Below are 22,831 nucleotides of genomic sequence, written 5' to 3'. Positions count from 1 at the left end.
TTTAGTGTTGCTTTTCTTCCAGTTTCGGCTACTCGCGACGATGAAGAACACCCAAGCTCAGGCAAAATTCGAATCCGGGGCCCTCGCATTCTAACGAATTGTGATAACTACTTCGTCACGAACGTCAAAATTGCGTTTCTTTTATAAAATAAATTTCAGGAATATTTCACATTTACATTACTTTGATTGTAGACGTGGAAATTCCAGTTAATTAATATTTACGCTGCAATCTTTCCGTTAGCCCTTTTCTTTGAGTCTGAGAGACACAAAATTCCCTGCATATGGTTAAATTGATTGATAGTAAGCAACACTGCTGCTTTCCGAACACTTGCTTCGGCTGTACTTCCGGCCACGAAGCTGGACTTCAACTCAAACGAGTGTGCCACTTTTTGTGAACAGAAGTGTACAGTGGTGTTCATGAGTATTACCGTGCAAATTGTCCATGACTATTTTCATTATTTTTCTCTTACATCCTGTTAGTGGCGGATTAAGCTTCCTCGCCGCCCCTAGGCACAAACTTAATGTGCGCCCTTCTCAAAAGAAAAGTAGTAACTTATTTGCACTGACCCAGTACGTAAGTTCCGTCTGAATATGTGATTGAAAATGGTTCCCCAAGGTCCCAACAGATTTCTGCCTTGGTTAGAGTGCCAACTCGTAGTTTTTGTGTTCTTCAGAATTTTCGTGTGATGCTATAAAAAAATAGAATATTTGAAATGTTTTTCCAGTCTGAAATGCCGTGAGTTGCGATGTTTGTCTTGCCCTTGAACAACCTGCATGATGCACAATAAACGGCACCAGTGCTGCACGAATATACCAAATAATTACGCAAAATTGATTCTCCATTTACAAGTTTACGAAAAAAACACTATTATTTAAAAATCTTGTCTTACCTGCTATGAGTCTTTGCGATTTAGAAAAATCGTTTTCAGCATTCTGATTAATTCCACGTCTTAGAAGAATGTCAATTGTAGACTCATTCAGACACCACTCGGCAGGATCGTCACTAACGAAATTTGCACTCTCACCGTCACAATCAGGAACTCCTACGAACTGAGGGGACACTACCTCAGGTGCACTTTCTTCCTCCACTAAACCCACAATATTTCCGACATTTTGCGTTTCACAGAGTTCACTCGATGTAGCCGCTTCCACTTCAATTTTTGGACTGCTTTCGGAAATCACTTGTTCCTTTCGCCTAAAAAACGTGTCCACTATACCAAGCTTTTTCTGTAAGGTTGCTTCTCTTTCACGCTTTTCGTTTGCAAGTTTACGATAAGCCGCCCCACTTAACTTTTTTTGCTTCATGCTGCCTGCTGCATAAAAAAAAAACACCAAATCGCAAACGCACTAGCGACAAACTGAATGCACCTGCCAGAGAATCCAGTAAGACAAAAACTAGTTGCGGTCCACGCGAAAGCTGCACTCACTCACTCACTTATCAGCAGTGTTTATGTGTTTATTTTTTTAAGACTGGCATTGTTACAGATGCGAGTTTCAAACAATCAGTCTTCTTTCCTGCCTGGCCATTAACAAAAGCTTAGTGGAAGATCGAGTGGTATGTATTTACAAAAACAAATCAACAAAGGCTGGTCGGCTTGCATTGTCATTGTAAGCAATAAAAGCCACAGCACGGGTTAAAAACAAATTGATTGGCGCCTGAAGGAGGTAGAGCAACGAAACATTTCTTGATAACACATAAATCCGATACATCAAGGTTTCTTTCGTATGAAGCGAAAGTGTTGCAAACCGTTGATTTGAAACATTGGTTTCATAGGTCTATATTGTCACTGTGATCATAAGACACTTTTTATTATTCTTGATATTCTGGAACAAAGATTTGCCGCCCCCAAGAGTTGCCGCCCCTAGGCACGTGCCTAGTGGGCCTAGTTGGTAATCCGCCACTGCATCCTGTGTGTTTTTAAGCGATGGATTCTTATGTATGCTGGTGCAGAAGTTGTCAACAGCTTGTTTTGAGTTTTCTTTTAATTCTTGAAGCTCTTATTGCGTCAAATAAAGTGCACGAACATGGTGATGGACAATTTGCACGGTAATACGCATGGATCCCACTGTACAGTGGTATTCACAAAATATTGCTCGGCAAATTGTCCATGACTATTTCTACTTATTTTCACTTGTATTGCATGTGTTTTAAGGAATGTATATTTACGCATGTTGGTGCAAAGGTTGTCCACAGCTTGTTAAGAGTGCTGTTTCAATTCTTGAAATTAAAGAGAATAAAGCTGGTGATGGACAATTTGCTTGGTAATACTTGTCAATCCCACTTTTAATTGATAGAATTAATCCATCCAAATCTTTCAGTAAAGTTATAATTATCGTGATTTCATTAGAGAAACGTTCAGTGGGATATTATTACATCTCAAACATTGAGAAAAAATTGTTAATGCATGTTTGGACAATAATTGAATACTACTATGTTATGAAATATTATTAGTCTTTATTACAATAGAACATTGCACGCGCAATTTTGCGATTTATGTTATGGTTCATTATTATGCCACTAGGTGGCATTGAGAATATTTTTTAGATTTATATGCGATATGTATTTTTCTAGTTTGCTAATTATGGATTCAACAAGAGAGAAAATTTATTGTTCTGAAGTTAATATTATGTATGCTTCTTTATCTTCTATTAATAAGGCAATAAAAATAAACTTTAGTAAAACAGTCTTGTTAAGGAAATGTGCAATATTGTATTTTATAAATCAAGCCGTCAAATTGGGTATTAAAATCATAATTGAATTTTCTTTCTTCAGGTTTCAAGTGGCTGTGAAATCGAGACTAGGAAGTAGAGACTAGGTCAGAGTTTCCCATGAAAGAATTCTAGGTCCTAGGGTACATAGGAGGTCCGTTCAAGATGGATTGCAACGGACAACACGAAGAGGTAAGTGACTTACTTCCATGTTCACCTGGTTTGATATTTTAAAAACGTCACTGTTTAATTCCACTTAAATATAAGGTGTAGATAAATGTTGCTTTTCAGTGGCGCTAACTTTTGAGAAACAAGGTGGGCTGAACGCGAGGAATTGTGAATAAGTTGAATATGGTTTCAAGTTTTTAATTTTCTTTTAGTATGTTACACTTACATATAGATACACAATCTCAGTGGGTGACTTTCTAACAATATGCAGAACAATTACGGCCACTCTGTTTTCATATTCGCCCTGCTCCATGTTAAATACAAGAAGATACACGCATGGTTCATGAGCCTGACTACCGGATGTACAGTCCAAGCCGAAAGTTTTTAACAGTATTAATGGCCAGACTAGGTTTAGGGTTTTCCAATAGGAATGATATGATTTTGAAATGAACTGGCAACTATGCTTCAAATGTCATAACTCTCACTAGTTGTCATTTGTGTTTAGTAGATATACTGTGACAATTCATCATGGCTAAATACACTCTTCAAGAACGTTTGGTTATTATCCAAAACTTTTATGAATATATACGTTCTTTTGAAACTTGAAACAGATCATAATTTTGGGCAAAAATATTATCTCCTCAGATGAAGCTCATTTCTGGTTAAGTGGATATGTTAACAAACAAAATTGTCGTTTTTGGTTTGAAAGCAATCCACAAGAAATTCACGGGAAGCCCTTGCATCCGCAAAAGGCCACTGTATGGCATGGTGGCATCATCAGACTATTTTTTTCCAAAACGAGGTAGGAGATGCAGTTACAGTGACTGGTGAGCGGTACCGATTGATGTTAACAGATTTTTTGTGACCAAATTTAGATGAAATTGATTTGGAGGACATGTGGTTCCAACAAGACGGTGCCACATGTCACACTGCTAATGCCACTATCGACGTATTGCAACAAGTGTTTGGTGAAAGGATAATTTCAAGAAATGCAACTGTTAGTTGACCTCCAAGAAATTGTGATTTAACACCTTTAGATTACTTTTTGTGGGGTTATTTGAAATCTATAGTCTATGCAAACAGACCACGAACCCTTGATGCATTAAGATTGAACATCGAACGCTGCATTTGTGACATTAGGCCAGAGTTATTGCACGCTAATAACAAAATTTAAAATGAAACACATGGAGGGACATTGCTTGGAAAATTCCATCACTGTCCTTTCCTAACATTTTGTGTTGTGTTTTGTGCAAGGTGGATTGTTTTAAATCAGGTCATTAAAAAAAATCACGGATTTAAATCACTTTCAATAAATAATTTATAGAATAATGTACATAAGTAATTGTATATATCAGAATCACGTTTGGTAAAAGTATATTAATCTCATAATCATTCAATGATGTTTATTACGCTCTAAGAAGATAGGAAAAGCAAGGGGAAAATATATAGTCTGTGTACTGCTGGGGTGAAGCTTATATGAAAGGAAAATGTAATATGTAAACTGTAAAGCGTGGGAGGGAGACCGGCAGTCGGTAGGTAAGCCAAGGCCCTTCATGTACTGTAACGCACAGGATTATATTTTATTATATTATTATAAACACACTTAAATTTATCTTGATTTAAAATTCAATAATTTTTGTAGTAATAAATAAAAAAAATTGTGTAGAATAATATACAAAATACTAATCATGTTGAACCGTAAATAGAGGCCTCCCAGATGGCGCAGTGTTAGCGTCGTCGCCTTGTAATCAAGGGGTCTCGGTTTCGATTCCCGGTGGAGGAACATAGTGGTTCGGATCCCACTTTAAACTGTAGGTCCAGTCCCGATTAGCCTTAATGTGCATCAAGTGGACTTAAAACACCAAATCAATCCAAATGAACCATAAATAGTCCAAGGCCCTTCATGTACTGTAACGCACAGGATTATATTTTATTATATTATTATAAACACACTTAAATTTATCTTGATTTAAAATTCAATAATTTTTGTAGTAATAAATAAAAAAAATTGTGTAGAATAATATACAAAATACTAATCATGTTGAACCGTAAATAGAGGCCTCCCAGATGGCGCAGTGTTAGCGTCGTCGCCTTGTAATCAAGGGGTCTCGGTTTCGATTCCCGGTGGAGGAACATAGTGGTTCGGATCCCACTTTAAACTGTAGGTCCAGTCCCGATTAGCCTTAATGTGCATCAAGTGGACTTAAAACACCAAATCAATCCAAATGAACCATAAATAGTGTAATTATCATTAAGCTTTAATGATAAGCTTTAAATAATCATGGCAGCTGATATTTTCCAAACTATCCTTGATAGTTTGATCGCCAAAATTCAGCTACAAATACTATATTAAATATTTTAAGTTAACAATTACATAGTACATCCAGAATGTTTTATTTTCACTGTAAGAAGAGTTTTTGAAATTATTATAGTTTCATTAAAACACAAACTTTTCCAAAATAGGTTCATATACTAGTACAAGCGGGTGATCCGTTTGTGTTGTCAGAAAAGTAAACCATTATTCACAAGAGGTTAATGTACGTATCTGTGAGCAGTTTGTTGTAATGTTTTCACAAAGGATGTAAGTTTCGAGCAACAAACTGCTCGGAGATACGTACAGGGTGGGAAATAACCTTTTGCTAGGGGTCCACAGTAAAAAGTAACAACAATTAAGAAATTATGGTAATACCAAAGATTTACTACGACAATTGTGGTTACAAAAACAAAATTAAAAGTTAGTATGTCCGCCGTTTGCTTCTCTCACAGCACGAAGACGATCAGGGTAGGAGCTCAAAGGATTCGCAAACAAGTCCATATTCCATGTCACGGAGGACTTGTTCCAGATGTGCAAGGAGTGTTGGCCGGGAATAGCGGTCTGGTCCGCGTTCCACTATCATCAAGGACTCAACTGCATCCTTTAGAATAGCCCCAAAGTGTTCCGCAGCATTCAGGTCCGGTGAAGTTAATGCCACTTCGCCGAAGAAGGTCTTGGTTTTATCATTTGCCTTGAAGCAAGGTTCTTTGTCGTGAACTAACTTTTAATTTTGTTTTTGTAACCACAATTATCGTAGTAAACATTTGGTATTACCATAATTCCTTAATTGTTGTTACTTTTTCCTGCAGACCCCTAGCAAAAGGTTATTTCCCACCCTGTACATTAACCTCTTGTGTATAAAGGTTTACTTTTCTGACATCTCAAACGGATCACTTTTTCTATTTACTTTAATCAAACTGGTAAAATATTTTACAGTGCGGTTTGCCAGAAAGAGCCTTTCCATAAATAGAATACATATCTATATGTACGGTGCCTAAAAGAAAATATACGTGCAATTTTAAGCGTGTTTATCTAAAAATCGATTGAAATAAAAATAATCATGATTTTTATCCACCCTAGTTTTGTGACATTTAGTGACATCTAGTGTAATATCACTCTTTTTTCGATTTTTCAGAGCTTGGCGGAGAATCCGGCGCTAGCTGGGTTCCTGATTCGAATCACACGTGAACACGTGGACAACGATGAAAAGAATATGACGTCAGACTACCTCAGCCCTCATTGCTACGCCCGCAACTCCCTCAGTTCCGTTTCCGGTAAGTTTTCAAAACAATTATTTTTCATCTTAGTACATAAAATAGCCTGTCCCCACTCGCTGACTCATTAACGCATAGCCCAAACCAATTGACGTAGAAACTAGGGAATGTAATCACGGGATCACGAATTCCAGGATTTTTACCTTACCCTCGCCAAATCTGCACTTATTACTAGGGAACGGATTTAAGGTGCAGCACCTTTGCAAAAATTTAGCTGTTTTCATAACGATCGTTTGAGATATGAAATCAGGTAAAATGAACACACTTTTTGGCACCTTTTTGCACCTTTTCGTGAGATTAGCATATTTATCCCTCTTTTTACCCCATCGTTGATGCTTCAGCACCTTTTCCCTTGTTTTCATGTTTTATTACTAAAATTGGACACCAAAATAAATTATTTTCACTCTTCTTGAGCAGCTACATAAAATCCAATAGTCTCATTTTGTAGAGCAGAACAAGAGCTATAAAATGGTGTAATTATAATCACTGCAGCCCCAATAGTTACCAAGATAATGTAGCAAAACCCGCGAGAGAAACCACAAACTTCAACACAACCTATTCAGCAGAACCACAGTTCTCTACGCGGTCCGCGCTCATTATATACACAGTTCTCTATGCGGTCCGCGCGCATTATATAAAGAAGGCGCAGAAAAAAACAGAGCATTGAATAAAGACATTTTCGCAGCACCTTTTGAAAACATTTTCAGAACCTTTTTTTCCATTTCCCGACGATCTTTTGTACCTTAAAATCCATCCCCTAATTATTACTACTAATTTAGCACTGTTTACTTTACCAGAATAAAAAATCCTCTCATAATAAAATTATGTTGTCTCATCTTTTTTGCCCAGATGTAGCCAGAAAAAAAAACGTAATTACATTGTTTTAATACGCCAGTTATTATTTTGTAATTCAGGTGAAAAAGGAAATAATAATATTGTTGAATATTGATTAGTGTCAAGACTGCCTACCCTCGGCAGAACTTGTTTTATTTTTTCTTTCCATTATGTTTTATGACAGTCTATATATCCGTTTTTCATTTCCGCTTTGGGAACATATCAACTCTATTTCGTAGCCGCGTGGAATGATCGAAAATGAAGAGAAGAAAGAAGGATTATTTGTCAGCATCAAAGATCGGGATCCCGGAATTGGAATCCCTAGTCCCGGAATTCCGGTATTATATAATCTACTCTGGATTGAATTCCCTGTTAGAAACCTGAAAGTTTAGAGATGTCTTTTTCTTATGACGTCAGCACACACTAAGAGGAGGTTTTCTTTTCGAAATTCAGCACCTAAGTGGGAAATGAGGGCGGAGGTATTTTTTAAAAATTTTGATACCTTTAAAGATCACACCTCTCGGCTTAGAAACATGAAAATGCTAACATTACAAACAAAATCTCTCAACTGATGGCGATGTGTGTATTACACATTTCGATATGGTTGTATTTTGCGGAAATCTATATAAACGAACTGATGAAGACCACCAATATATAAATATAAATCATATAAACATATTAGAGCGCGGTGAATTGGCAGGCGGTTCGCTTTTTGCTTATATTTATACGAGTAGGAACTAACTCGCGATTTTGAAATTTTGAAATGGAAACACTAATAGATAGGGACGAAATGTTTATTATCCAAAAGGTTTATCATCTATTCGTTTTATTTTCCCCTATATTTCGGTTATTTTATACTGTAATTCGGTGTTATTTTTCGCGGTTTAAAGCAAAGTTCGGTGCTATTTAAAATCGGTGTTACTTTTACTTGCGTTTTTACTGTTTCTTCTATGCATAATATTTGCACATTGCTTTAATTATGGAAAATTGATGCAAATTTTAGTTTTAAAGATAAAAAGAAAGAAATTTAAGGCTTATCTTTGTGTGAAATGACCAAATTTCAACAGAATCATATTTCGAACTTTTCACTCTCACGGAATAACATTTTCAAAAATTGTTGTTCTTAAATTCACTTTTCAGTTAACAATAACCATGCACAGATGGTGTGTAGTAAATGTACACCTATTCACTCACAATACTTCCTTCCTGTGCAAAACGCACTTCCAAAGAGAAAGACAGAAGTTTTTATTTCACATTCACTCCAATGGAATCATTGCTTTAACAAAGGATTCCACGATTGGAAGTGCGATGTAGCTACTTCTTGTTTTCTTTCCTTCTTTTTTAGGCTTCTCCAAGCCTTGGACGGCAGAAAGTTGCCGGTTTGTTTCACTCGACTTAGTTTTCTTCTCGTGCCTCCCGACGGTGTCATCGCCTTGAAATCAAGTGGTCCTAGGTTCCATATCCGGTGGAGCACCACGGTGGTTCGAATCCTACTTTAAAATGTAGGTCCAGTCCCGATTAGCCTTTATGTGCATAAAGTGGACGTAAGACAACAATTCAAACAAACAAACTTTTCTTATCTATGTACCTCTCACTTCCGTTGCGCTTAATCAAGAAATCCTTCCGCTCCCGTGTTGCGCGCTATTTTGTAATTCAGTGATTACAAAATAATATAGTTCTGCCTTAAGCATAAAGTATTTCAGAAGAAAACTAATGCATTTACTACTGGCTTTGTCATACTGCGAAGTACGTCACAGGAGGAAAAGTAAATGCAAGACGATGCACAAACCATGGGATTCTGACTGACTGAAATTTCCCTAACAATGCCAAAAAATCCCTCTTACACCTCAAAATACCCTTTTGTGTACATACCCCTAACACCTCCCATCAACAGGTGTTTCTCCCTGAAAATTTTCCTGTTTCTCTGAAACTTTGCTTCAGAGAAGATTCCAGCAGGGAATTATATTTCAGGGCGAGGTCAATGCATTGTCAGTCATTTCTACGCCAAACTGCAATAAATGAAGCGTGACAAACTCTCTTGAATCGAAATTTCACTAGCTAGACTAGAAATGGCAGATCTCATAGAGCTTCAGGTAAGTTCTTTTTGAATATAAGAAGTGTTATCCACTTTATATTTGCATATTAATGTGCAAAATTCGGTGTTATTCTGAAAAAAAAATGGCAGAATTCGCGTTATTTCGCGATTCCGAAACACCGAAAACTTGCCTCCTCTACCTATCCAAATACATTTTAAACACTTTATTCTGTTTTTTTTTTTTTTTTCAACTTTTCGGTGTTATCATTAAAACGAAAACTTCACGTCCCTACTAATAGATTGCCTCAAGTTATTAAATCAGCCGACCCCAGGACAAAAACCAACCACGTGACAATCATTTTTCGCACACCCATGTAAACCTTTTCGCCTCAACCATCATTCCCATTCCTTTCCTTCTCTTGCAGAAGGTACCTTCCTCACCACACAGTAAAACCTCACCCGAAACATCTGTTCCTGCACCAACCACCATTCCCACTTTCGTTTCGAATTCAGTTATAAATGATTTTGATCTGCAGCATGTGGTTCAGTTTTACTTGAAATAAGCACTCAACCATGAATTCAACATGTTATTAAAGATCAATACCATATTTAATAACCCTGTCTTGTGAATTTATAAAGAATAGTATTCAAAGAGAGAACAATTACCTTTGACATTGTTCTGTGTCTCTTACCGTTTTTGTTTTGTTTCCTCCAAGGTTTTTAATTAAAGGTAGTGCCTTAAAGGACTTCTCTTAAACTGGATTTTTCAGTTAAACTCATTGCTTGGTTAGAGAATTGATTGAGCTCGTGCATCATTTCATATGCTTCAGTTACTCGCTATTGTGTGGGAGGAGAAATTGCGAGATAAGGTTATGGAGAGAAACTCTCGTTCTTTCAAGAGCAAATGTGATCCTCCAAGAGGGTAGTGCTAACAGAGTCGACTTGTAATCAAGGGCCCCCGGGTTTTATCCCCGGTGGGGGCACATTGCACAGTGGAAGCAAAATGTCTTTGTCATTAAAGTCCTGCCAATCTCACATGGCTCTGATAGCTACTTTTTCTTATCTTTTCAGATCAATTGTGCACATTTATTTCTGTTTACTATTTCTTCTTGCCTATGCAGATCTATTGATCAGACTTGTTCCTGCTCGCTACATTCCTATCAAACTCTCTGATTCCTACTTCTTATCTCTGCAAACATACTGACTACAATTGTTGCTACTTGATATTTTTTATCTCTGCAGACCAATTGACCACACATACACATGTATCTGCTCTCCAGTTCTTCTTATCTCTTTAATTCTTTCCACCGCACATGCTTATGCCAGCTACTTGTTCTTATTTCTGCAGACCTATCGACTGTACTTGTTTCTGTTTGTTATAATAGTTTTTCTTATATCTTCATGCCTCCCCGATGGAGCACTGGTTCGGATCCAACTGTAGATCCTGTCCTGATTAGCCTATCTTTGCATAAACGTAGACCAAAACAAAAGATTCTCAATCAATTCTTATCTCTACAGTTGTATATTGACCGCATATGCTTGTTCTTCCTAGTTCTTCGTATCTTTACTCTCTTATCAACTTCACATGCCTATGCTTACTAGTTCTTACTGTTAGATTAAAAATTATGGATACTCGAGTTTGGACTCCAATTAAAAATTAACCACTACACCTACATAAAAACCAGTTACATCAAAATTTAGCTTATTCAACTCTGTAAAAAAAAATAGCATCACTGTATTCTTATTACGGATGTTGACAATTTTGAGTTTTTGCATGCATGCATCTCTCCTGCTCAACTTGAAATCAATTGATTGAAGCATTGGTCTGGTATCACTGCGTAGTGTGGTGTTATTCTTTTGTTGATTTAGTGTTTGGAGTGTCCGCTAGAGGGTGATGCAATCAGTTACTGCTGCAAGGCTTTGTAATCAATTGTCAGGAATCTGTAAAACGATTGTTCGTAGTGCAACTTGTGACGTGTTTTATGTTGCAAACTACATGTTCATTATTGATAGTTTGGATACGTTATCATATTTGTGAAGTGTTCTGGTGGTGTGTAGTGTATTTGAGCATGTTTTCTCGAAAAAAAATGGGCAGAAAGTGACATTTCACCACGTAAGCAAGGAATGGTTCTTGCTTTGCATATGGATGGTCATTCTCAGAGAGAAATTGGTCGAGAACTTCAAATGCATCAATCCACAGTTAGCCGCTAGCCGCTGCCTGCAAAAGCAAGAAGAACATGGAAAATCATCACTGAGAAGTCACTGTGGCAAAAAGAAAAAGACATCACCTCGACTGGATCGTATGATAAAGGTCATGGCACTGAAGAACAGAGGAATGAGTTCACGCCAAATTGCACATAAACTTCAAAATGAGTTGGGAGTTAATCTTACTCATGCTACTATAGTATCCCGACTAAAGAAACAGGGTGTTTCTAAACACGTCCCGCGTAAAAAAAAACAGACTAACTGACGCACATGCAAAGGCTAGACGTGAGTTTGTCATACGTTATGTCGCATGGAATGATACAGATTGGGAACATGTGATATTTTATGATGAAAAACGATTTAAATTGCTGGGGAAGGACAGCTCAGTTAAACTGTGGATGCGGAAGGGAGAAGAACTTGCAAAATCTTGTATTTTAGAAACTCAAAAGTTTTGTGGCAGTGTTATGATTCGGGCATGTTTCTTTGCAAAAGGGATTGGCAGGATGCATATTTGCGCAGGGACCGTTAAGGCTGATCAATATCTGGAAATCCTGAATCGGAAAGTTCTACAAACTGCAGGAGATCATTTTTCTGGACAGAATTTGGACTACTTTATTTTTCAAGACGATAATGCAACCTGTCACCGTGCTTAGGTGGTGAATAACTGGTTTCATAATATGAATATTGAAAGACTTTGTTGGCAGCCCAACTCTCCAGACATGAATCCTATAGAAAACCTGTGGGCTATGATGTGCAAAAAACTTGATAATCAGACGTACAGGTCAAAAGAGGAACTTATGGCAGCAATTGTACATGTTTGGAATGAAATTGAGGTCGAATATTGTCAAAATCTCATTCATAGCATGCCTCGAAGGTTGGAAGCACTTAGGAAGGCCAGGGATGGCCACACTAAGTACTAGTCAATGTATTTACTTACTATCATTTCAAATTGACATATTATGATGCATTTAAAACATTTGTTTAATTTTTTTACTTGGAAAAATTGTCTTTGTGCGAAAACGTTCCGCAAGCTATATTTGCAATAATTGTGTTATTAGTTCTGTAAAGTGCATTATGTACGTAACTATGACTTAAATAATAAAACTATATTGTACAGATATAGTGTTTTATATAATTGTTAGGAAAACAAATCGACAAGTCAAATTAAATCAATAAAACAACTGATAATTCATGAGCGAGATGCTGACGACTAAAAATAATGAAGTGATGCTAATTTTTTTTTTACAGAGTGTAGTTCTTACTGTTAGATTAAGAATTATGGATACTCGAGTTTGGACTCCAATTAAAAATTAACCACTACACCTACATAAAAACCAGTTACATCAAAATTTAGTTTATTCAATTCTGCGTTAATCTATGCTAACCCCTGAGTGTACCTTACATTTTCATCGTCATGAGAACCAAAAAATGTCCGGTTTTTGGGAGTTCTGCAAACGATCGTTCATTTTGAAATTCTATAAATGCAAAACGGGTTGTGCCATCCTGATTAAATTCTAGTACGGTGCAGGCAGAAAGGTTTGTAAACACAATTATTATTTTTCAGGTTTTCAAAATTTGCCAAAAAAAAGTTCTCAAATTTGCGAAACAACTTTCTCTTAGTATTGGGTACACCTACAAATACAATATTGGTCTTGTTTTGAAGCTCTTTGTATCTGTTTTTAAAATCCATTATCATTGTCAATTCACATTGCGAAACCGATTTTATTCAGATTTTTATTCAGCGGAGTAAAGATGTACGTGGAACGTGGCAACGCCGCATGCATTGACTCGCAGTACAGCGCCTTGAATAACGTAGTGTGGAAAACGGCACTGTTCTGGCATCTCTGGCTGGTTCCACTCGAAAATGATACCGCTAGAGGCGCTGATGTTGGTCTCGGTTCGTGGTTTTCGTCTGCTTATAATGGAAGTAAATGAAGTTTTCGCTGCAAGGTCTGATTCTTTTACATGAAGCATTTCTATGAATGTGATAATTGCTATGATATTTGGTACAGTGGTCGCGAAGATATTAACGAACATTCTAGACAGTCGACCATGTCCTGTTATCGTCATACTTTTGTTAATAATACGGGAGAAAAAATACGCGTGGAATGCTCTTGGCAACTAAATTTTTGTGTATGAATTAGGTTCATTATTATTATCATCATCATTTCTTTTAAAGATATACACACTGAATCATTTGTATTTTGGATATTTACTGTCTCTTTTCTTCCGCTTTAAACTAATCGCGGCGATGATGATAATGATGATTGCATGAAACGACAAGGGCAAACCCACAAAACTTCCTTAATGCCATCGACATGAGTGTAAGGAAACTTTCAAACCAATGGGACAAGCGACACGGGATGTTCACACTGTCACACTAGTGACACACACTTGCAGACTGTAAAATAGCATTCATTGCACATGAGGGTCCAAATAGCAAACGACACGTTCATATGGCGTATTCGCGTGCTACTTGTTACTTCGGTCGGAGAGCTCCTTAAAGGAAGGGTGCTCAGACCGAAGCGAAGCGCTACAGGGAGAGTTCCCAACTAAGTGACAAGCGGTATGGTGCCTTCAGTCTATTGGCAAGCGTTCGCTGCTAATTGTGTGAACAACAGATAGGCGACACGATAAACCGCACATTAACAGTTACAACAACAGATCTAGGCGACACGAGAAGCCACACGTGTCGCTTTGTCGCTTGTGCGTCGCTCAAACTGGGCCATTTCCTCAATAGCTTGCAACATGTTGCCGTGGTTTGTTGTTCGCGCATGCGCGATGCAATGAGTGTCTTGCTTTAGGGAGATTGCGCACCAAAGCGACAAGCGGCACGCGACACTTATCGCTTGAGGATTTCACCAACCGAACGCTGGCCTGTGCTTCCCGTCATGCCGCTACGATGTGAAATGTTGCTCTTGATTGGCTCGGTTCCAAGCAACATGTGTCGCTTCGGTGTGAAAGTTGCCTTGGACCGAAGGACCCGTGTCGCTTTGGTGTGAAATCCTCGTATCGTTTGTCTCGTGTCGCTTTGGTGTAAAATCTCCTTGAGGAAACTGTGCAGTCAGAGCTTGTGTCCCTACGGTTCGAAAGGCTGCATTGATTACGGACTGCTCGCTTCCAAGCGACACTTTTGGTTTGTCGCCTCGGTATGAAATATCTCTGAGAATACTATTTATATTCTAATAACATAGAAAAATAAAACTCTAGTACACAAGTCAACACCTGACGTCCGGAATCCCTTGGCGATGTTTCTTCTTGTGTTACGCATGCTATTTATTTATTAATTTTATTTTACTTATCTTTCCAAATGAATGTCATTTCGTGACTGCAAATCACTCCACAAAAATAGCTGTTTCCATCAATTCACTTACCGCCTTTCTAGACAAACAAATCTACACAATATATTCCAAAAACTAACTAAGCCGCATTACTTTCATAACAAAATTAGCACCTGTTCCGATCGCACTGCCATCTATATTTTCATCGTTTCGGGAACCAGTTTCTTGGGTCGTTTTCCACACTACGTTATTCAAGGCGCTGTACTCGCAGTGCAAGCCCGTAGTTTCGACGGTTCAACGGACATCCCTGTGTACCGTCTTGCCACGCTCTACAATTTATAGAATTCATTTATAGAATTTCGGAGACCCCGATCGTTTGGAAAAATAAAAAAGGCCCTTTCTTTCTTCTCAGACGATAAAAAATATAAGGTATATTCGAAAAAAAATTGGTAAGCTAAATTGTGATGTAACTGGCAAATTTTTAAGTGCAGTCTAAACTCGAGTATCTATAATTTTTAATTTGACAGAAGTATATCTGCACTATTCACCACACTTCTTTCTGCTCACTAGTTCTTGTTTCTGCAGCGCTATCGACAACACGTTCACAAATCCACCTGGTATGCTCAACGAAGAACTAAATTTCGAAACTGCAAGGGGAGGTTTGATTTCAAGTTGCCGATACTTCTGCACAATAAAGAAGAGGAGATAGACACAAGTTTAACAAATAGCTTTCAAGGATTCAGGCCGTGTTTGAAAGGTGGAAGACCGTACTTGAAGCGAGCATACTTCGAGATTGGTCTCGCAGTTCGGTCTTAAAGTCGTGGACTGTGAGTGAAGATCTTTCGAACTGCACTTCGACTGCAGCGCCAAATACGATCAGTAGATATAACCGAGGATACGTGGGTTTTCCACGTTTTAAATACTTGTTTTTCATCACAGAAATCACATAGCATTTGCAAATGTTCCTATACATACATTTCCACACATTAGAACTGCAACAAACAACTTGCTAGCTTTTTACCTCCAACATTTCAAACAAATGAACAACTAGTCCACTTGTCACGTGACCAAGCCTGCAACTTGGCGTGCACTGCACTGTGGTCTAGATCCTCGTGAACTTAACGCTTTCGAACTACACTAGGTGACGTCACTTCCGTCAAGACCATACTACAAGTCTGTGCTTTCGGACAGAGCCTCAGAACTGATTTTCAGTCTCGCCTTTTGAAACCGTTTTTCACATGATTTTAAACCGGAAAGGAGAAAGGTCAAATAATTGGAACCGCACGAGTTGGGTAGAGTTCAAAGATGTGTGTACCTTAACATTAAATTCAATTAATTTAATTGATTATCATATGCACTTGCTCGAGGTGGATTTATACGGGTGTCGTTAGATGGTGCTCTCTGCCATGTTGACAGTTTTATTTAATTCTGGAACCATATCACACAAAATAATTTGTGTGAAATATTGTTTTGCACAGTAATTTGATTTTTTCTTCCATTTTCACCTAATCGCGTCGATGATGATGAGTGATGACATGATGAAATTGTTCAAAGAACGCTCGCAAAGAAGACCCAACCCCAGGTCTGGATTCGATCCCGGAACGCCTGACATTGTAGCGCGCTGTGCTAACCATTCCGCCACGGAGGTCGGCTTGGACAATTCGAGTACACGTATGTTTGAGATGGACTGCACAGTGGGATGCTTAAGTATTAGCAAGTAAATTGTCCATCACTGTGTTCATGCATTTTATTTTTACCATATGAGAGCTTCAAGAATTGAAACAAAATGTCCAACAAGCTGCTGACAACCTCTGCACCAGCATACCTAAGCATCTATTCTTTAAAAACACATAGAATGAAAGAGAAACATTGATAGTTATAGGCGTGGACAATTTGCCGAGCAATACTTGTGCATCCCACTACGTACGACTTTTCGCATTCTAAAGGATCTGGCCTCCTGGTAGTGGTAAAGTTGTCGCCTTGCAATCAAGGGGTCCCGGATTCGATACCCCGTGGAGACACACAGTGGTTCGGATCCCACTTTAATCTGTAGGTCCAGTCCCAAAGTGGACTTAAAACAACAACTCAACTCATTCAAAGGGATCGAAAGACAGACACTGTTTCGTCACCGTGCCCAGTTTCAGAACGCTTGAGTATGACCAATCCTGTAACTATAGTAACTAGAAACGGCTCTCTGACAATTAGTGGTATCCGATAGACACATCCTATTGAAATCACGAGGCCCTCGTATTATTGACTGCTCTGCACGCTGTAACCGGAGAACATCATATCTTCATCACGGCGGATCTACGTATCGTTTGCGAAGGGACTTTTCCCCACACACCTCCACCGCCCCGCAGCAACATAATGACGAAAGGGGGTTGCTCTGGAGATGACTCCTGGCATTTTGAGAGGAAGGAGATGAGGGGAATCATATAGTCTTGCGGGGTCCAGATCACGTCCGGATGCTGCGAGCCAGATTGCAGTTGGAACAACCTCATTCGATTCCGCGATTGCTTCGCATCAAGAGGCCAATATCCGACGGATATGTGGAACAAAGAGAGAGGGGGAAGGAGTGGACTTTGAACGAAGTGGTCAGTGTGATTGCAGGATCCATCTCGAAAAGTTTTTGAGTAGCTTCGCCCCCACCATCCCCGTCTGACTGTCCAATCGGTAGGAGTATTTTGTCCGCATCCTGTGCACAGAGGAAGTATGTGTAATCAGCCGAAAAGTGACGCGAAAGTACCTTCAGGAATTGGTCGACGATGTCCTAATTCCCCCACCCCCATACAGGGTGTGACGTACTTCCACGCCACTGAAAGAAAGTACCCCTGGCTAGTAACGGCTTCTGACTATTCGCACCCAAAAAAATATGTAATGCAAATCATTATTATTATACTTATTTATTGAACTCTATCTCGTTCCAAACATAAAGTCTTCCCACGCCGCTCTACCAAGAGAGATGGTGGAGAAGCCAGCGATCAGTGATATCAACCCGCGTATTCAGAGCCGCGATCGGTGCTTGAACACATGTTAGTTTGGCTCCCTATGACGCTGTTGCAGCAGTCGCGTAGGCCGTAGAGGATGCTGATTGGGTCTTTTGGCTTGAGCGCCGTGTGAAAGCCAGGAACGCAGCGATCGGTGTGTTAGCAAATGTAGTGTTGCAAACCCATATCTTTGGAGATCGTGTGACGGAGTCGAGCCAACCCATACTTCATCGTAAATTGAGGGATTTTTTTTAGAAAAGGGAAATTTCGATGGTATATTGTCTCTCCCATTCAGTCCCGAGCATAACAGGGGAAGTAGCTGTGGCGCAGTAGCCGAATTATCAACCCGCGGGGAGGGAGCGTGCATCAAATAGTCAGCTGTTTTGCATTGTGTGGCTGTTACTGCGTTACAAAATTGTTTAACGCTGTCAAAGGGTCGTTCCTGTTTCAGTGTAAAGTGTTTGATTTCATGATGAATAGGGAAACTCTACATAGCGAAATCAGAGGCTTAATATTTAACGTTGTTGATTTTTTGGAGGAAAGTTAGCTACAAAGCCTGTAGCAACTGCAGTAATATATGGATATGGAGGAAGAGAAGGAAAATTCTGAAGTTGGATTACGTAACAGGGCAGTGTGAACTTAGTGAGTACTGATTTGCTTTAACATTTATTATTGTCTTAACTTCGCTTGATCTGACATTAGAAATAAACAACAGCTAGATAGATTACAACTGATTTCCTCCATGTGGTAGTTGGATCGGCTCCTTTAGTGTACGTCAATGGTATTATTCTCCTTGTTCATTAATATCAGCGGAGCGGGGGAGGACGTTTTTAGGAAATATTTTGCAAATTGACAATAGTATTGATATTGTAGATCGGTATTTCTATGTTTTGAGTGATTTTAACAGATTACCGAATGCTGAATTATATACTGCACAATAACATCGCTCTTCTCCTGATTGGCTGGATAATTTCAGAAATATTTGAAATTTGTAAAATAATCCGTGTTAAATAATAATGAAATATATCTAACTCTGTCATAGGCTCATTTTCATTGAAAGGTGATCAAAACTTGGGTTGCCAATGTATTAAACATCATTATGTACGCAAAAACGGGTGTGGGCATTTGACAGGAGTGGTATAACACTTCTGGACGCGAGACTGAAGTGCACATCCATAGAGCCAGACCACAAGCCGCTACTGCTCCTGGCTTCTCTAGCGGTGAGAAAGAAAAACTCAGATACACTGCAATGAGCTATCTCAGGTTATAGTGAAAAACGAAAGCCGAATATGAACGTTACTGAAAGGTTTATTCCTTGCATACTGGATTTACTGGACTATTTGACCAATCAACTTCGGGTAACTTTTGTTTTGCATCAGGGCATGCAACCGTGCAGAAATCAAAACGCCAAAGCCAATAAGAGGGGTTGGGTGGTCCGCGGCCCCCAACTTTCCATGAAGAAATCAAAAATTGGGGAATTTGCCCCCTCTTCGCCCGCTATTTTGGGAAGGGGACGCAAACTTTAGCCTTATTTTCAAAGAATGGTCCTTTCTCAACCGAATGAAAGTCATTTCATGTTCCTGGGTGCATTACATTGTCGAATATGTGAAACAAACATACATACATACATCAAAATATAAACTTATCGTTGTTCAATTATTTCAATCAACTTTTGTTCAGCTGTAGATAATCAAGACAAGACATATTACTATTTAATAAAGTTGTCAAATAAATTATGTTGAGCCTTTAGTAACCAAATCAAAGCATATTCCCGTTACATTCAATTGTCAAGTAACTTTTTTATTCAGCCTTAGGCATCAAAGTCCAGGCATATTGCTGTTTAATTCAATTCAATTATGAACAAATTTTGTACAGTGGAATCCATGAGTATTACCGTGCCAATTATCCACCACCATGTTTGGCACTTTATTTGACCCAATACGAGCTTCAAGAATTAAAAGAAAACTCAAAACAAGCTGATGACAACTTCTGCACCCTCATACATCAAAATCCATCGCTTAATTGGACTCATCCATTATCTAATGCTTTGAACTCTACTGATTTTAACACTACTTATCGAGAGAGCACCTCTTCTCTCGTCTTCTGGTGGACAAATTTCTGTTTGTAAATATGGATCTCTCTCCTCAAAAATTAGAAATAGTAGCACAAGCAGAAGAAATATTAGTATAGAATTCCGGAAGGCGACTTGGAGAAGTTGGTTAGCGCGCCGGCTCTTAGCACAGCCCGCTACAAAGCCAGGAGTCCCGGGTTCGAATCCCGGCCTTGGCATGGATGTTTGTGGGTGTCCATTCATCAATTTCATCATATCATCCCTCATTCTGATCTTCGCAAATTAGCCAAAAGTGGCACAAAAAGCGAAGTAAAATAAAGCAAATTAATCAATCAAGTAATTAATCAGTTGGTTAGCGCATCGGATTTATAGTAAAATCACAGGTCGGCTATATGCTCAATCCCACTAGCGGGAAAACAAATTTGTTTACCAGAAGAAGGGAAAAGAGGTGCTCGGGAGAATAAGTATAGTTAAAAGCACTAGACAATGGATAATGACCAATTAACATTACATGATAATCCTTGTTGAAGGCATATTGCTGTTCATTTGAAATGTTGAGCAACTTTTGTTCGGTCTCATGTGCCCAGGTTAAAACACATTGCTATTCAATACCATTGTCAACATCTCTTGTTCAGTCCTAAGTAAAGGTAACCACGTCAAGGCTTGCTGTTGTTAAATTCAGTTGTCGAAACAGCACTTGGTCAGACTTAGGTGAACAAGACATATTTCTGTTCAATTTAATTGTCAAACAATCTCTGTAGATCCACAAGTAGCCAAGTCATAATATGCTTGTGTTCAATTTAATTGTTATAGAATCATTGCAAATCAAGCCATGACATATTGCTGTTCAATTTAATTATTATACAATAATTTTAAATCAATCCAAGACATGTTGCTGTTCAATTTAATTCTTATACAATCATTGAAAATCAAATCATGACATATTGCTGTTCAATATAATTGCTACACAAGCAATAATAATCAAACCATGATATATTGCTGTTCAATTTTATTGCTATACAATCATTGATAATCAAGACATGACATATTGTTGTTCAATTTAATTATTATAAATTTTTAATCAAGACATAATAAATTGCTGTCCAATTTAAATGTTTTACAATCATTGATAATCAAGATATTTATTTATTTATTTTATTTTATTTCATTACTGCCTCAACAGAGGTAAAACTTCAAATTACAGAAGTCAGATATACAATCATTGCTAATCAAGCCATGACAGATTGCTGTTCAATTTAAATGTTACACAATCACACAATCATTGATATTGAAGCCATAATGTATTACTGTTCAATTTAACTGATATACAATCATTGCCAATCAAATCATGATGTATTGTTGTTCAATTTAATTATTATACAATCATTGATAATCAGCACATTACATATTGCTGTTCAATTAAATGTTACACAATCATACATTCATTGCTAATCAAGCCAGGATGTAATGCTGTTCAATTTACCTGTCATGCAATCATTGCCAATCAAGCCATGACATATTTTCATTCAATTTAATTCTTATACAATCATTGATAATCAACATATGCCATATTGCTGTTCAATTTATTTTTCAGACTATTGTGTTTCATCACAGAGATTTGACCGAATTGCACAGTCTTCTTTCAGTCGTAATTGAAATCTAAGCTTAGCATCAACATTGCTGAAAGTTATTAACACCGGAGGCGTGTAAATATCGAAGTAATTCTCTGCCTTAACATTCAGTTCCAACAGAGAACCATCATTTCGCAGATTTCATTGCCAGGACCGCCCGAAGGAAATAACCGGATGCGGGAACCTTTGTCCCAAAATGCCGCGCAACAAGTGGGAAAGAGCATGTCATTCATTCGGGATGAGCAATAGTGATGCTGGTGAAATGCAGCCGTTGCCATGGCAACCCTTGTAAGCTGCTTATGACCGAGGACGTGGAAGATGGGCTGGAAAAAATTGGCAGAAAGGGGGAAAGAATGTAGTAGTCTGTGTTCTGGGAACGCGACATCAAGGAGCATATGTTACGTCATATTGCGGAAGATGGAGGTATATTGCATTTGTAATCCTTTGTTGCTGGGTCACGAAGTCAGGGCGCTAGGTACTTTGATTGTAGACTTAAACCCATTACCTGCGTAAATAGATATGCTACTGGGCTGAGTGCCAATTCCAATTCGACGACTGGTTTTCTTTACAAGTCTAAATTCATTTAGTACACAACGTAATTCGCTCGTTTGTAGTTTGTACAGCACATTCGCAGATGATGTTGTTCAATATGTGATTTGGTGTAGGTCGCATTTTCCTTCTCCCTCGTGTACTTAAGCTTTCAATCTTTCTTATGAAGACCAAGATTAAAAAACAATTTTGATCCACTGATTTGGTTTATTTTACTTCACTTTTCTTCCACTTTTGACTAATTGCGAAGATGAGAATGAGTGATATGATGAAATTGATGAAGGGACTGGACGCTCATAAAGAACACCCACACCGGGATTCGAACCGTATGGCGTTGTAGCCAGGGTTTGCATTCTGCCCGTTTTTTTTTCAGATAAAACCCAATAAAACCCGGACAAAACTGGGATTATTTGGGTTTGTTCAGGTTATGTTTAAAAATATATATATTAAAAATGAAATATTTTTTCTCCTAGTAGTAATGCATTGTAACATTCAATTTGTATTGCTTTATACCCTGTCCCAACTATCTCTGGAGCAAAGGAACGAAAACAAGTCTCTGCGCAAGTAGTAACGCGAGATAGCTCCACCAATGAACACCGGAGAGAAAATTGGATTGCCTGGAGGGGGGCAAGCGACTGCAGTTACCAGCCTTCACAGCAGCATGTACAGCTTCGCTCTGCCCACTCGATTTCCTCCCCTTTTCTGATGCTATGCGCACCCTTTCTCCAGAAATAACTGTGACAGGGAATAGTTGACTGAATCAAAAACTATTT

At 38.4% G+C, this 22,831-nt stretch overlaps 1 long non-coding RNA gene across 1 annotated transcript in view; it reads left to right on the top strand.

The window, feature by feature from the left end:
• Nucleotides 1-2,778: 2,778 nt before the first annotated feature.
• LOC145983862 (uncharacterized) overlaps nucleotides 2,779-22,831 on the top strand; it is a 37,893-nt gene continuing 17,840 nt past the window's right edge. The window contains exons 1-2 of the long non-coding RNA XR_014441268.1: nucleotides 2,779-2,901; nucleotides 6,327-6,465. This is a non-coding gene — a long non-coding RNA (uncharacterized LOC145983862). The remainder of the gene's footprint in view (nucleotides 2,902-6,326; nucleotides 6,466-22,831) is intronic.

This window comes from Lepisma saccharinum, chromosome 1 (genome assembly GCF_977018435.1).
Source record: "Lepisma saccharinum chromosome 1, izLepSacc3.1, whole genome shotgun sequence".
NCBI classification, from domain to species: Eukaryota; Metazoa; Arthropoda; class Insecta; order Zygentoma; family Lepismatidae; genus Lepisma; species Lepisma saccharinum.
The sequence above is the reverse complement of the archived record's forward strand: the minus strand, read 5'-3'. Positions and strand labels throughout refer to the sequence as shown.